At 35.8% G+C, this 14,943-nt stretch overlaps 1 protein-coding gene across 33 annotated transcripts in view; it reads left to right on the forward strand.

The window, feature by feature from the left end:
- Map2 (microtubule associated protein 2) overlaps positions 1-14,943 on the forward strand; it is a 288,875-nt gene that overhangs the window by 138,158 nt on the left and 135,774 nt on the right. For 8 of the 33 annotated variants that reach the window (XM_048808444.1, XM_048808445.1, XM_048808446.1 and 5 more), the window contains exons 1-2: positions 995-1,281; positions 1,556-1,623. The exons of 1 other annotated variant lie outside the window; for it this stretch is intronic. The gene's annotated coding sequence lies outside the window, so the exon portion shown is untranslated. Of the gene's footprint in view, positions 1-913; positions 964-993; positions 1,282-1,555; positions 1,624-14,943 lie in introns of those variants that run through there. 24 more of the 33 variants (XM_048808449.1, XM_048808450.1, XM_048808457.1 and 21 more) reach the window with 7 other exon arrangements.

Below are 14,943 nucleotides of genomic sequence, written 5' to 3' on the forward strand. Positions count from 1 at the left end.
ATCACCTTATTTTTTTCTTCTTACTTTCTGTTTCCGGTAACCATGGTGATGCTCCCTCTCAGCAACATCCTTTGCAGCTGGCCCTTTTGGTAGACATCAAATTTTACTCCATTCACTGGGGCAGGGTGCTAACAATGCCATAAAAATTAATGTATTTATGAACATATTTCTCCTTCCCTTTTCTCTGAGAAATAATGCAGGGAATTGTTCTACACTTAACCTCACTAGATAAGGGGCACTGTAAAACAGGGATATTCAACTGTTAATTTCAGTTGCTGACACGAAGTGGGTACAGATTATGCCAAAGCTTCAATTCCCCCCTTTGGCCCTCAGGGACTGCAAACTCCCTAGCCTCTAGCTGGTTGCCACCTCCCTTTGCTTTTGTATGGAAAAGGAGTAAAATGCCTTGCCCACAGAAATCACATACAAACCCTTGGTTTCCTAATCCTTTTTCTTTTTTGCTTTCTCCCCCGGTAAGGAAAACATTGCCAACTGCGTAATTATCATAAGGGGACTGAATTTTCCACAGGAAAAATATATATAAGTATAGGTGTTTCTTTAATGAACATTTTTATTTTGAAATGTAATAAACAATATTCACTTGATATAAAAAATATTGTAATAAATAGCCAATGACAAAACACCAAAGAATCTCTGATGTTCTTAACGCAGATAAAAATTCCATTAACTGTCATTTGGTCAGGTCCAGTTTTTGTAGCTTAACTTGTTTGTAATCCTATATGCCTGTAAACTGTCTCTGTATTTAAGCAGAGGGTGTGTGTGTGTGTGTGTGTGTGTGTGTGTGTGTGTGATGTGTGTGTGTCTGGCATTAGCACAAAGGAGACCAGATGATGACATTCATAGGCTTATAGACTCGACTCCTGGGGACACACTTGGATGGAGGCAATTAAAATGCCTGTCAGGCATTTGGTACCAGAAGCCCCTATGGCAAACCTCTAAATCGTAAGCCAGGGCTGCATCCTATTGTCAGTGAATGATGGCGGAGCTGAGTGGCTTGTCATCATTCTCGAAAATTCTGAGGCTAGTGAGCTCTCTCTCCCTCTCCCACTCGCCTTATTTTCCTTTTCGCCACTGCGGGGACTTTTTCTAATTTGCAGCTTCCCTTTCCCCGACACACACAGACACGAGCTGGTGGCTTGCAGACTGCGTCTGTCTGGAGCTAGAGAGCCAGAGAGCCAGCCCGAAGATAATGCTCCCGGGGAAGGATCCTGCAGCAGTTCTCGAAGGCTAGACTTGGGGGGTATTGCTGCATATGTGCTGGTAATGGTTTGGGGTTTTTTAAAAATGTATTTTGCTTTGTTTTTAAGGCATTTTCCCAGGGATCTGCTTTATGTCATCTTGGAGTAAAATGCTTTAAAATTCATTATTAAGCTTTAAAATTCAAATACTGCATTCTTTGTACTACAGATCTCATGGCATAGACTTATTATTTGGATAAAGAGATTGTATTTGCTTACTGGTGAGTTACAGTTTTTGATATTTAGTTAACAAATCTATACATGTGGTTTTTGGTTTTTTTCTTTTGTTTCGGTAGATTCTTCAGCTTGTTGTCTCTAACGGAGGAAGCATTGATTGAGAACTACTCATTCAGAAAATTAAAAGGTACTACATGTTTTGTTTGGATGTTTTAAATGAGGGAAAATCAGTTGAAAATAGGAATTTTTTACTTCAGGCAATCTCTTTATGGTTGGTCTTTTATCCTCAAGCCTGTGTTGATCATTGTTTAGAGCATGTACAATTTCCTATGCAGATAACACCCTCATCCAAGGCTTTTTGATTTGATGTTTAAAAATTATGGTTTTTTGCCTATGTTTCAAGCTATTAACAAATATTAAAATGTCTGTTTTATTTTGGGTTTTATCATTATAAATGGTTTTGAAAAAGTCCAAAATTCTCTACCTTAATGAAAATGTATTCTTTTGAATTTTAGAGAAATACATAGAGTAATGATTTTATCTAAAGATTTCCTGCTGACAAGTAATTTTTTAAATGGCTAAATGAAATGGCTTGCCCTTCCCAGGTAGAATGAGCACTAGAGATGAAAGCCCAGGAATGACTCAGTATTGTTGGGTTTTGCAAATAAAAATATTGTAACTTATTCACTGATGCTTTAGTCTTCAGCAAGGGATATATTTTAAAACCAAGGTTGTTAGTTCTTTAAAGAACAGATATTACCTGTTGTTTTTTTTTTTTCCAAAATCGACAGCATAAGAGAGTAATTCTTCATCGTGCCGTGAAAGCAGTCAAATCTATTGATCCTGGGCCTTATGTCCTTACATGAAAAATGTTAATTTTCAAATTCAGTATTAGGATGTATATTGATTTGGGAGGGCAGTTATGAGTATTACTGTTTCTTTAAATCTTTAACATTATCTTTGGCTTTACAATATGTTCAGACGAATAAATCCTGTGTTTTTAATTTGCCTTTTAAAAAAATGGAAGACATTTTCTATCTTGCTGAGAAGAAGATCAATAACATGTTTTCAATCTTCCCTTGATATCCATATAGTATTTCCCCTTTTTAGGATTTTCAATTCAAAATATTCCACGTAGTAAGTTTAGCCTTTTAAAAAATACACTTTAAAAATGGTCAGTGTTCACCATTGACCCCAAGGTACCATAGGTATGAGTATATACCTGTGAATCTGAATATTTGTAGAAGCTGAAGGAGACTAATGCATTGTCCTTGGTTAGTTTTCTCTGCAATGTATAATCATGAGAACCTTAATTTATTCATTCCACAAGCATTTCTGAAGAGCTTTGGTTCTGTGGGTAGTCATTGTGGGAGAAGAGGAAGGGACAGATCACACTGTCCATAGCCTTCCAGAGCATAGGAATAATCACATAAGATTTTTGAAAAGGAGAATGAATCTAATAAAATAAATCAGTGCCTCCTCAAAAAGGAAAATTGCATTATTTCAGATTTTTTAACACATTCTAATAGACTAGTCTTAGAGAATGATGAAATTGCATTGCATTTTTTTTCCTTAGAAATTACCAAGTGGAATCAGGTATCAAATGTCTAAAAAATACTTACTATTCCTTTCTGGATATTGTAAAACCCTTGAAACCATTCTTTGGGAGTGGGTGGGAGTTTTATTCAGGGTAAATGAAAGATTTCTATTTGGTATTTTCTCATCTAACTAAATCCATACAGCATATGTGACAGTCTGTTCCTTAATCTTCAGACTTATTCAGCAACTCATTGTATTCATTTTAAACTTTGGGGTATTTGTATGAATTGGAAACAAATTATTATTTGACAGCTTAAACATGTCCACACTATATGTCCATCAGTTGTGATCATTGTGGGCATGGAAAAAGTGGCACATGACCTCACCAAGGAGCTCTTGGTACCTACCTTTTCTAGGACCATTTTGAAATTCATCTAGGGTGTGCTAACTATGTGTAATAAAAACCTGCCTATTAAAATAATCTGTCAGGGAGTCAAATCCAAACAATTTTGATTATAAGACTCTAAGAGAGTCAGGTTTCCATATCATAGTGTTTCTAATCAATATTTTTTTTAACTGAATTAGTTTCTTTACTGATTTTTTTCACTCGTATCCTTAAACACATAGAAATGTACCTGAGCTTCAGTAGGAATTCAATACATACGTATTTATTTAATTATTTAATGGATAATGAACTCAATAGGAATTTTCTCTCTCTCTCTCTCTCTCTCTCTCTCTCTCTCTCTCTCTCTCTTCCTTTTCATGAAATGATGCTCAATGAAAAAATACATGTTTGGTGCTTTAATTCTTTTTTTTTTAGTTACCCAAAATGTTGATTGGATGTCCCTAGTCAATAATAATTAAATAAATAATTCATACTGGGTGGAAACTCTGTCTAGAAATTTCTTCAGGTTATATGGACAAGGTTTTTCTAGACTTAGGTTGACAAGGAAAGAATTTTTGAAATGTCCCTTTTAACTTTCATCAGCTAGGGGAAGAATGCCAAGCTGCAGCATGAGCTTTGCTTATGGACGCTTCTTCCTAAATACTACTCCCAGCCTTGGCATTGCTTATTGCTCTCCACATCCTCCGCCAAGATCTTGCTGCAGCAGAGGGAAGGGAGGAGGCCTTTCTCTGTCTCGCTCTCTTTTTCTCTATAAATCTAATGCAAGAAATGATGTCATACTTACCAGTCCATAATGAGCAAGAAAGCATTTAAGGATGGATGGTAGATAGATAGATAGACAGTCGATATTTTTAAAGAATCTGTAAGGAAACATCTAGAATCATAATAGATTTAGAGAAGGCTCTTCTTTCTTGTTGTCATTTGTTTTTATTGATAAAACTATAACTATTTGCCTAGCAATATTCTAAAATCTTAATATATGTTATCCATATAACTCTCCCTATAATTCTGGGAGGTAGGTATGGTCTCCATTTTGCATGAGTGAACTAAGACTCCACGTGGGCAATCAACCCAAGTCTGGCCCCAAAGCCCTCAGATAAACTAGTAAGCACTCCATTTTTTTCTGGCATATCTTTTGGCATGTAGTGATTTTCTTAATATTTTATTTATGCTCATGATACTTACATTACTACAAAAAGGTTAAAACCGTATTCTTGTAGATTTATATAATCATGTGTGTATATATGCATATGTGAATATCTTCAAATAGTTATAATATTCAAGTTATTGTATATTTATTTATATGAATATATTTAATGTTCAAAATCATACACACATACACACACAGACACACACATTAGCCAAGTAGAGAGGTTCACACTTGTAATTCCAGACACTCAGAAGACTGAGGCAGGAGAATCACAAGTTTGAGGCCAGCCTCAGCAATTTATCAAGACTCTGTCTCAAAATAAAATGAAAAATAATTGGGGATATAGCTCAATAGCAGAGCATCTCTGGGTTCAAACCTCTTACAACCAGAAAATTTAAGAAATACAATACAATACAATTAACCTGAAGAACTTTATTCTTTATAGAGAGATGTCAGAAATAAATTAGGACATTTTAAAACAAATGAATCCATAAAGGATCTTCCAAGTCATGTTATCGAATTGTATAATCTATGTAAGAATATCAGCCATAGAAATCAAGAGCTAAATAGCATACTTGATGTCATGTCTTATAAAGATTTTTTTTTAAATTGATACAATAGCAGAAAAATGTTCAAATGTCCATAATAAATAAACAAGTGGAGGACACTATCATAATAAGGATGAAAGTACCACATTCAAACTTGAGGATCACTAACTAACCCATAAAAATCTCTGAAGGTACTAACAATTACACAAATATGTAATCAGACCTTCTACTTGCAAAGTAGTGGATGCAGCAGAACATTTCCCAAGCTCAGTCGGGAAGCTCCAAGGCTCACTGGCAGATGAGACATGAGTCATTTATTCCAGGCAGGATTATTAATAATGGAGAAGGGACTCCATAGAAAGTGCCTTATGGGGAATGAGTCTTTATGGAGGATGGAAGTGAGGGATGAATAGAAGTATTCAAGGTGGAGATAATACCTGGAGGAGTCCAAGAAGAACCAACAATAGCAAAGGAATGAAGGGAGGTGAACAGCTTGGAAAGTGTGGACAGATCTCATTTATATTCTAGACTGCAGGACAAATGAAGGGGACACTGACAAGAAAAGAGTGGAAGGTCCATGAATACTATTGTGTTGTACCATACAAGGTGGCTAACAGTCACCTTTAAAAAAAAAATAATTGTCCTTTTGAAGAACAAAATAAAAATTTCATTCAGTTCAACTTAATACATGGAAGAGGACTGAAGTGTCAAGATGAGGAGCGTTTTTTTTAGTTTGTTTTTGGTATTCAATGGGAAGCTATTCACCGTGTTTCTGAACAGGAGATGACTATGAGCAAACCGTTTTCAGAGAATTTATTTTACAGCTCTTTGCACCATGAATTGGAGTTATAAGAGAAAGCATGTTGCAAAACTATCACTTTGGAAATTGTCATAGCAGAATCCAGGAAAAATAAATAAAAGTTCCGATACGGTATTGATTGTAGACATGAAAAAAGGTCATGAACGTGAGAGACGTTTCAGAGATCAGAATCACATATGGAGCACAGCAGCTGCTTAACTGGAAGAAATGAAAAGCAAAAAAAAAAAAGACTCACAGGTGACTCTGAGGCTTGAATTTGATCACTAGAGATATGATTGAGAGAGAGGTAGCAGACAGCTACTGGAAGGACAGGCCATCTTTTTTTTTTTTCTTTGTAGTTGAGTCTCTAGCTGACTGTGTGGTCCACAATAGACGGCCAGTAAATACTAAATGAATGGGAGTGTGGAAAAAACTGAAGACATATGTACAGGACAATGTGGCCGGAAATGTGGGTGAGCTGAGCTAATAGATGCAGAACTTGTAGGGACAAGGCTGAGAGGAAGTGAGGTGGGAAGGGTGTAGGTGACGTCATCAGAAAAGATGGTGAGAAACTCTGCACAGCACCCACATTACAGATGCAGAATGAAAGACAGATCAACAAAGTTGAAGGGGGGGAAAAAAGCAAAGAAAGAAAAACACAGAGAATGTAATAAAAACAAAGCTAATAATCAAATTCTCCCGAAAAACTGAAGAATGAGGATAAGGAAAATACTGATGGATTTATTGTTTCAATAATGTTTTAGTTTGTTTGTTTGTTTTGAAATGAACAAATCAGTGTTTCCTAAAACTAGCAAAATTTAGAAGAATATAAGGAAAAAATAGTCACCCACCATTACACAATATACAGATTATGGTTAATACTTTTTAAAAACATTGGCTTATTTCCTTTCATTGTATCACATTTAAATTTACATAATCAGGACCAGGACTATACATATTCAAATTCTGCCTTCCTTTTTCCTACTCAACAAGATCTTAAGTATCTCTTACAACATTTTCCCACCTGCATTCTGTTCTCTCACATAGATACTGGGCATTTTTATTCCATGCTGTTTCCAATTTCTCATTATCATCCCAATGTTGCAATGGAATAGTTTGTATATTACTCCTACACAACAGGTCAAATTATTTCCAACAAATATTTCTTAACAACAAAATCACTATGTATTGTATTGTCAATTTCCTAGACAGATAAAATCTGATGGTTTCAAAGTGAGCCTTGTCTTTTTGCCAAGAAGGAAAGTTTGAGATTATGTTAGCACTTGCCATGTGTCGGCTTGTAGCAGGCAATTTTATTCTCACTGTCATATGGAGAGCCTATTACACCCACTTTATAAATGAAGAGACAGAGATCCAGAGGGTTGTTCACATTTTAGGGTTAGTTTTTAATCTGAGTCTGACTCCAAACAGCCAAATTTTTGGAGAAAGAAACAAGATCTTGCATAAATGAATAAATAAGAATATGAAAACTATAAGAAAAAGTTTCAGAAACCTCAGACTCAAAGGTTAAGTCAAGGAGGTATCAGCTTCCTTGACTTCCAGGTGTGCTCTTGCTGCTAATGAATGAAGGAAATCTCAAGGCAAAGGCAGGGACAGATAGATCGGGGAGGTTACATATGTAAGCAGAAGATGGACATATATGTAGAATAAGGTCCTAATGGAAAGGGGTTAAAAAATACAGACAAGCATTTGGATTTGACAAGCCAAATGTATCTACCTTATAGAAAAGAGGAAGAGAAAAGAGAGGGAGACTTTTCAGGGGGTAAAGCAGAGACATGGAGGATTTCATGCAATATGGACTTCATTCTGTCCTGCAGGCAAATTAATTTTTTTAACTCACTTTCATTCTACGAATATTTTTGGACACCGAACTGCATAGCCTTTTCCTGCCCTCATGGAACTTTCCCTCCAGAGAGGGAAATAATCAGTGGGTTAACAAATAAAATAGATAGTTTCTCAGGCAGCTGTGCAGGGAATGTTAGATTTACTTCTCAAACTTTAGAGCAGAGATGAAAGACCTGAAATCTTATTGAAATGCAGATTCAGAATCAGTGGTCTGGAAGAGGGGGCCAGCTCCCAGGTCATGTTGACGCCGATGAACAGTACTTTGATTAGTAAAAGGTTAGAAGGCAAATGTCCAGGAAAAAACAAAAGCAGAAATCATTGGAGCAGTTGTTACGGAGCAAGTTAAATGTGAATCCTCCTCTTTGTACAGTAAAGCTGCGTACTTAAACCTGACTGTAGAAAGAGAATTGCCTCTCTTTACTCCTGAGCTTTTCCAATTACAGCCAGTCATTTTATGAAAGACCCATTAAACCAACCCTAACAAGCTACCGGCATTTTATTCTTTCTGCTCATGCTTATTATACCATATAACAAATTCTTGTGGCTCAGGTTTGGGGATGTGATTCTATATAACCCTGAGCCAAGTTCTGGACTCTAGTTTTGTTTCCTGCTTTATAATTTCTTTGGACGTTTAACCTCTTCTCTGCTTGGATATTCTGCAGAGTACCAGTCTGCTAAACACTCTGGCCCCTCAACTTTTGTCATCATCCTTCTCACTCCTTTGTGCAAAGCTTCAGGGTCTCCACTTCTCATGTTCTTCCACCCATACCCTAAGAGAAGCCTTGGATTTTTCTGCTCAGAGCTACAGAGAAACAGTGAGGATAGTCTCTGATTTAAGGAATGCATTTTTTTTTCCACTAAAATCATTGCTGTTTGGTGGACTGTTTTGGTTGGTGACAGCAACTTATGTTCCTTTGAAGGATTCTCCATAGCTCTACAGGAAGATGCATATGTTGGTAGACAGTTAAGGATTCAGAGGGCCTTGTTCATAGGAAGCCTTGACACTGTCAGGAGGGATGTTCTTTCTGCCTCCAGTGCTAGGCTGTAACTCAGTCTTCCATTTTAGCTGCAGGGAATTGGGAGCATTGACTCATGTGAGTCCCTTCATAGCATACATTGTAGCTCTAAAATATTTGAGAAAATCAGAAATCAAATAAACTTGACATACTAACCTATCAAGAAAGAACAACCAAGGTGTATATTAAATATCTACGATGTCCTCATTCTTCTTAGCATTTATCCTGTGCTTCAAGGGCTAGCTTTATCTCCAGACTCGGCTGTGACCACGTCACCAGACCCATCACTGTCATTTAGTGGTTTGGTGTATACTTAAAACAGGCAAGTAGGCGTGAGCAGTGTCCTTAGAAACTTGAAATTAAAAATTCCAGGAAAAAATCAAATTAATTTCATTTAAACAGAAGTCAACTTAAATTGATAACCACATTTTTTAAAGAATACTTCGGAGGGGTCCTGGAGAAGAGAAACGAAGTCACAGTTACCTTACACCCTACTGTTAACAGAACACATTCTTGACGCACATGTTGTGTGTGTGTGTGTGTGTGTGTGTATCCAGTCTTTCTATAACAGATAGTGCTGGTCCTTGCATAGTCAAGCTGCAGTGATAAAATTTTCAAAATTTAAATGCCATGCTGAAGCCTTTTTACCATTCCATCAATGGTTAAGTCTCAGAGAAGCACAAGATCGCCTCTGCCTTTCTGACACAAATTATCTCTCTCTTTCTCTCTCCCTGTCCTCCCCAACCCTTTCTCTATTTCCTAAAGTGTTAATATATATTAACAAAAAGAGGACTGATTCAGGCTCCCCCGATATATATATATATATATATATATATATATATATATATATTAGTTGTAGATGGACATGATACCTTTATTTAATTTATTCATTTTTATGTGGTGCTGAGGATCGAACCCAGTGCCTCACACATGTGAGGCAAGTGCTCTACCACTGAGCCACAACCCCAGCCCAATCCTCTTTTTTTGTGGATTCCATTCGGGTCTGCCTCAGATGGTTTGAATTAACCTTTCTTTAAATTCCCTCCTGGTGTTAATGACTCTGGATTATGATCATTTAAGGAAGCCGGATGTACATTGATCCACATCTGGCAATTGTTAAAACAAAGCAACTCCATTTAACTAACACATTACAACCAAAATATATTTCTTCCACAATATGTAGGAACTTAAGAAATTATGTTTCTTTTTAGAAAGATCTTATGTTTTATTTCCAAGATGAACAATGACTGTATTTATTTTTAATTTTTAAAATATTTTCTTGCTTATTGTAGGATGTTCTCATGGTGAGATTTCATGGCTTCGTACACGTACATAGAATAAGATATCATATATCAGCATCAGTGGTTGCTCCCACATAGTGCCTAAGAGCCACCACTTAGCACAATTTTGAGCATTAGCTGCAGATGAATTTGTGATATTTAAGATTTTAAAAAAACAAACACCTAAGTAGGCTGACTATTCTTTTATGATAGGAATAGAAATTCCTAAAATGATTGACTTTCAAAGACTACATTGGTACTTGAGGCAACGTGAGATGTAATAATCAAAAAAAATTTAAACTTATAAAAAAGAACTCATGATCCTGAGTAATTGATGTAACTCTGCACTAACTGTTATAGTTTTCTTCTACAAGAAAGCTGGTAGTGCAAGAGATAAAAGAGAAGTAATATAACATGGTGCTTAATGTGTGCATGTAGTTTTGGTTCTGCTTCTGTGTTATGCTCACAAAAGACCCAGGATGTAGAGTTTGGATTATAAAATTGTTGAAATAGTACAGCCTATTAAGAAGTTACATTTAGATTTTAAGGGAAAAAAATGACTTCTGTACCACGTTTTAAGTCATACAAAGCACTTTCTGATACATAGTGTTCCAAAGCTTAGAACAAGCTATGGACTGGGAAAGCCAGACATTGTTGTTTTATTTGTTCCAGATGAGAAAAACCAAAGTATGAAGGATGTAAATGACCTCTTAAAATCACTCAGATAGAAAATGATAAGTCTAGGGCTTGTATTCCTATTCTAACTCCAAAGTTTTTAATTTCTACTCATCTGTCAAATAAATATTTTTTCTAAATCTGGGATTTTTAAAAAATATTTGTTCTAATTAGATTTAAAAGAGTTTATATTTAAAAGATTTTAAGTCCTTTGGGTATATACCAAAGAGCAGGATAAGTGGTCAAATGGCTTGACAGTAGAATATATTTTGATACACTGTACACAATGGAGCACAACTTCTTCCTCTAACTGTACATGGTGCACAGTTACACCGGTAGTGTAATCAAACATGTATACAGGGTAATAATGTCTGTCTCATTCCACCATTTTTCCCATCCCCACTGCCCCACCCCTCCTCTCACTTCCCTCTGCACAATCCAAAGTACCTTCATTCTTCCCTACCCTGCCCCACTTTGTGGATCAGCATCCGCTTATGAGAGAAAACATTTGGCCTTTGGTTTTTTGGTTTGGTTTATTTTGCTTAGCATGATATTCTCCAGCTCCATCCATTTACCTGCAAATGCCATAATTTCTTTCTTCTTTAAGGCTGAGTAATGTTCCATTGTATATATGTGCCATATTTTTTTTTTTATCCATTCATCTGTTGAAGGGCACCTAGGTAGGTTCCATAGTTTAGCTATTGTGAATGGAGCTGCTATAACACTGGTGTGTGACTGAGTCACTGTAATATGCTGATTTTAAGTCCTTTGGGTATATACCAAAGAGTGGGATAACTGGTCAAATGGTGGTTTCATTCCAAATTAAATCTAGAATATTTTAATAATGCATTGACTTGATTGCTAAAATAAAGACCTGTCCAAAGTAATGAATTGTTCTGGCATCCAAAAACTTCCTGCCTTTTGGAGGCCTATATTAGTGTGGTGGGGAGCTGTTTAAGTACAGGTTTCAAACAACAGTTATTACTAAAATCGTTTTAAACCTTTCTATATTAAAAGAAGATAAGGCTAAATATATCACAGAAATAGTAATCTTATTATTCTAAAAGAACATTTGATAGAATAGACTGATAAGAATTCATTGTTTAGATCTCACTTTTATAGAATTTTAAAGGAAGTGGTAAAGAACTTGGCAAGAACCCAGAATAGCAAAGAAAATTTTTAAAGCTTCTGAAAATTTGAGGTATGGAGAAACATCTTGAAAAGCAAGCTTTTGACTTTCCTATTATTAGGAACATTAAAGGAGCTTATAAAGCAAAATGTTGAGCTGAAAACTATGGATTCCAGTTCTGAGCTCAGATGTAGAGATGGAAGGGTAGCATGGGTAAAGGAAGTGACAACTGCAGGGATCATGGAGGTCATTGAGTTAGGGTTAATGTCAAGGTTAGATCCCCAGAGTCAGACACCAGTGGGAACAAGTTGCACTGAGGACATTTTTGGTGCAATGGCCCACCTCTTCCCCAGTTGTCCTTTCCACCACCTTCCATGCTCTTGGGAGCATGCCAGGGTTACGAAAATACTGCTCTCCCACCTGGAATACCAGCATCACATTAATCTCCCAGGCAAACTATCACCCTCTTCTTTATTGTTCTCACTTTCTTTACCTTCAGTGGCCCTCCTTTGCTTTTCTGAGCTGAGCTGGCCAATAAATAGGGTAACCCAATTACATGGAGCTATTTAAGTTTATATTAATAAAAAATTCTAAAACATTTTAAACTTCACTTCATTAGTCACTGGCCACATTTCAAGTGATCAATACCCACATTATTTTTATAGAATCTTATAAATGTTATATTACATTTCCATCAACACAGTGGTTGTGTTATATTAGAAAGTACTGCTCAGGAGCACAACCAGACCCATCACCTTGGCATTTTCTTCCTCATCATCATTAGTATGATCATAATTAAAATAGTAATAGCTATTGTTTATTTAAAGGCTCTTGTGTGTTAAATGCATAAATTTTCTCACTGGATTATTAAAAAAAGAAAACAAAGATTGCAAAATACTTTTCTATCCCCATTTCACAGAAAAGGAAAATAAGGTTTAGTGAGGGTAAGTATATTTTCTAAAGACAGAAAGCTCATAATTGGTGGAGCTAGAAGTAAAATCCAAGTCTGTCTGTCCCCAAAGGTGAGCTTTTCCCCCTGTACCAGTGGACGCCTTGGACAGAGGTCATCTGGAAATGTCCAGAGATATTTTTGATTATCGTAATTGGGGCAATAGCTACTGACGTATAATGGATAGATGCTAGGCATTCCGTTAAATATTTTACAGTTGGACATCCCCCTTAAAGAATTATCTGGCTCAACATATCAGTAATGCCGAGGTTGGTAGTTTTATATCTTCTCCCAGAAGAATTTAAAGTCTAAAAGTATGATGATATTGTTTTATACACTCCGAATCCCTATTGACTTGAAAACTACTTAGGATAGAGTATATAATGTACTCTATATAATATATAATGTATATTTATAAATGAGCAGTGAAACTGTTATTTTTAAAGTAACACTTGTTCATGGTAAAACAAAACAAACAAAGGGACCAAACAAAGGGACCTTCCTATCCCCATTCCCAATCTCACATCCTAGTGAAAACCATTTAATAGTCACTGGGATTACAGGTGTGTACCACTGCACCGGCATATCCACTTTTGTTATTTTTAAATATAAATAAGTCTGATTTTCAGGGTTGAGATAGAACATTCTAGATGCATATTGTAATATGTAGAATACAAATGTCAACTATCTGCATACATCAAACTTCATCATTGATCCAGAGTAATAAATACAAGCGAACTTGGAGGTTAGCCAGTTATAGGAAACCCCCTCCTATAATCCAATAGGAATTGCAAGGGAATCCCAAATTGATGCAAGAACTAAAACTCTGTGAAATTCAAAGAACCAGAATTTTCCTTGGTAGCAACAGTAAAATAAGGAATTCTTCACGAATAAACATATTCTCTCCTAATGGGAAGAAAGAGATAATAGCAGACTAAGAATATAGTTGATAAATTGAATAAAAATAAATGTAAATTTTAGGTAAGCCATAGAATATTTAACTTAATATGTGTGATGCTTTTCTTGGAAAAATTAACAATATTTATATCAACAATGAGTATACTTTAAAACTGCTAATTAGCTGTCACAAAATTATTGTTTATTTTTATCTGTTTTCAGTTAATTGAAAGTTTCTGCTCTCAGTGAAACTGGGATACAAAATACTCAGTAAAACAATAACAGTAAAGTGGCTTAATCGTAAAAGTTGATAAAATATTAAGAAGAAATTAAATGTTGAATGGAATTTGAAAGACATAGTGGCCTTTGACTTTGGGAGTGAAAGGAGTGTTTTTCTGAAATTATTAAAACACCACATTTTTATTGACAGCCTTTATTCTTAGAAATAAGTCAAGAAAACATCACACAGACAAAGCATAAACTAAATCAGTGTGAATGGATGCTGAGTGATGTAAATACCATTCAGTGTTCAGTGCTGTTCATTCTCAGTTTCTGCAGTAGTTATTACATTCTCAAGTTTAATGTTTATACAGGATAAGTCACCAGCCCTAGTTGAATGTTAATGATCTAGTGATGTACCATAATTTAAGCTCAAGGCCTCACCCAAAGGAATGTGAATAAAATGCATTTGTTTGGCTTTTTATGGCCACTATTAAAAGTAAAAGAAATGAGGAGGCTGAGGATGTAGCTCATTTGGTAGAAGCTTGCCTTTGCATGTATAAGGCCCTGGGTTCAATCCTTAGCACCACCAAACAAACAAACAAAATTAAAAGGAAATGAAACCATAAACAACTGTGCTCAAACATTGGCATAGGTGAGACTGCTTTGTAGCAGTAGAAAGCTGTATTTATTTTTTTTAATTTTAATTTGTTATATATGCCAGCAGAATATATTACAATTCATATTACACATATAGAGCACAATTTTTCATATCTCTGGTTGTATACAAGTAGAGTCACACCATTCGTGTCTTCGTACATGTACTTAGGGTAATGATGTTCATCTCATTCCACCATTCCCTCATGCCCGCTACCTTCCCCTCCTTTCCCTTTGCCCTATTTAGAGTTCATCTAATTCTCTCATGTCCCCCCACCACCCACATTATGGATCAACATCCACATATCAGAGAAAACATTCGGCATTTGGTTTTTTGGAATTGACTAACTTCACTTAGCATTATATTCTCCAACTCT

Source organism: Marmota marmota, unplaced genomic scaffold (genome assembly GCF_001458135.2).
Source record: "Marmota marmota marmota unplaced genomic scaffold, marMar, whole genome shotgun sequence".
In the NCBI taxonomy this organism is placed as follows: domain Eukaryota; kingdom Metazoa; phylum Chordata; class Mammalia; order Rodentia; family Sciuridae; genus Marmota; species Marmota marmota.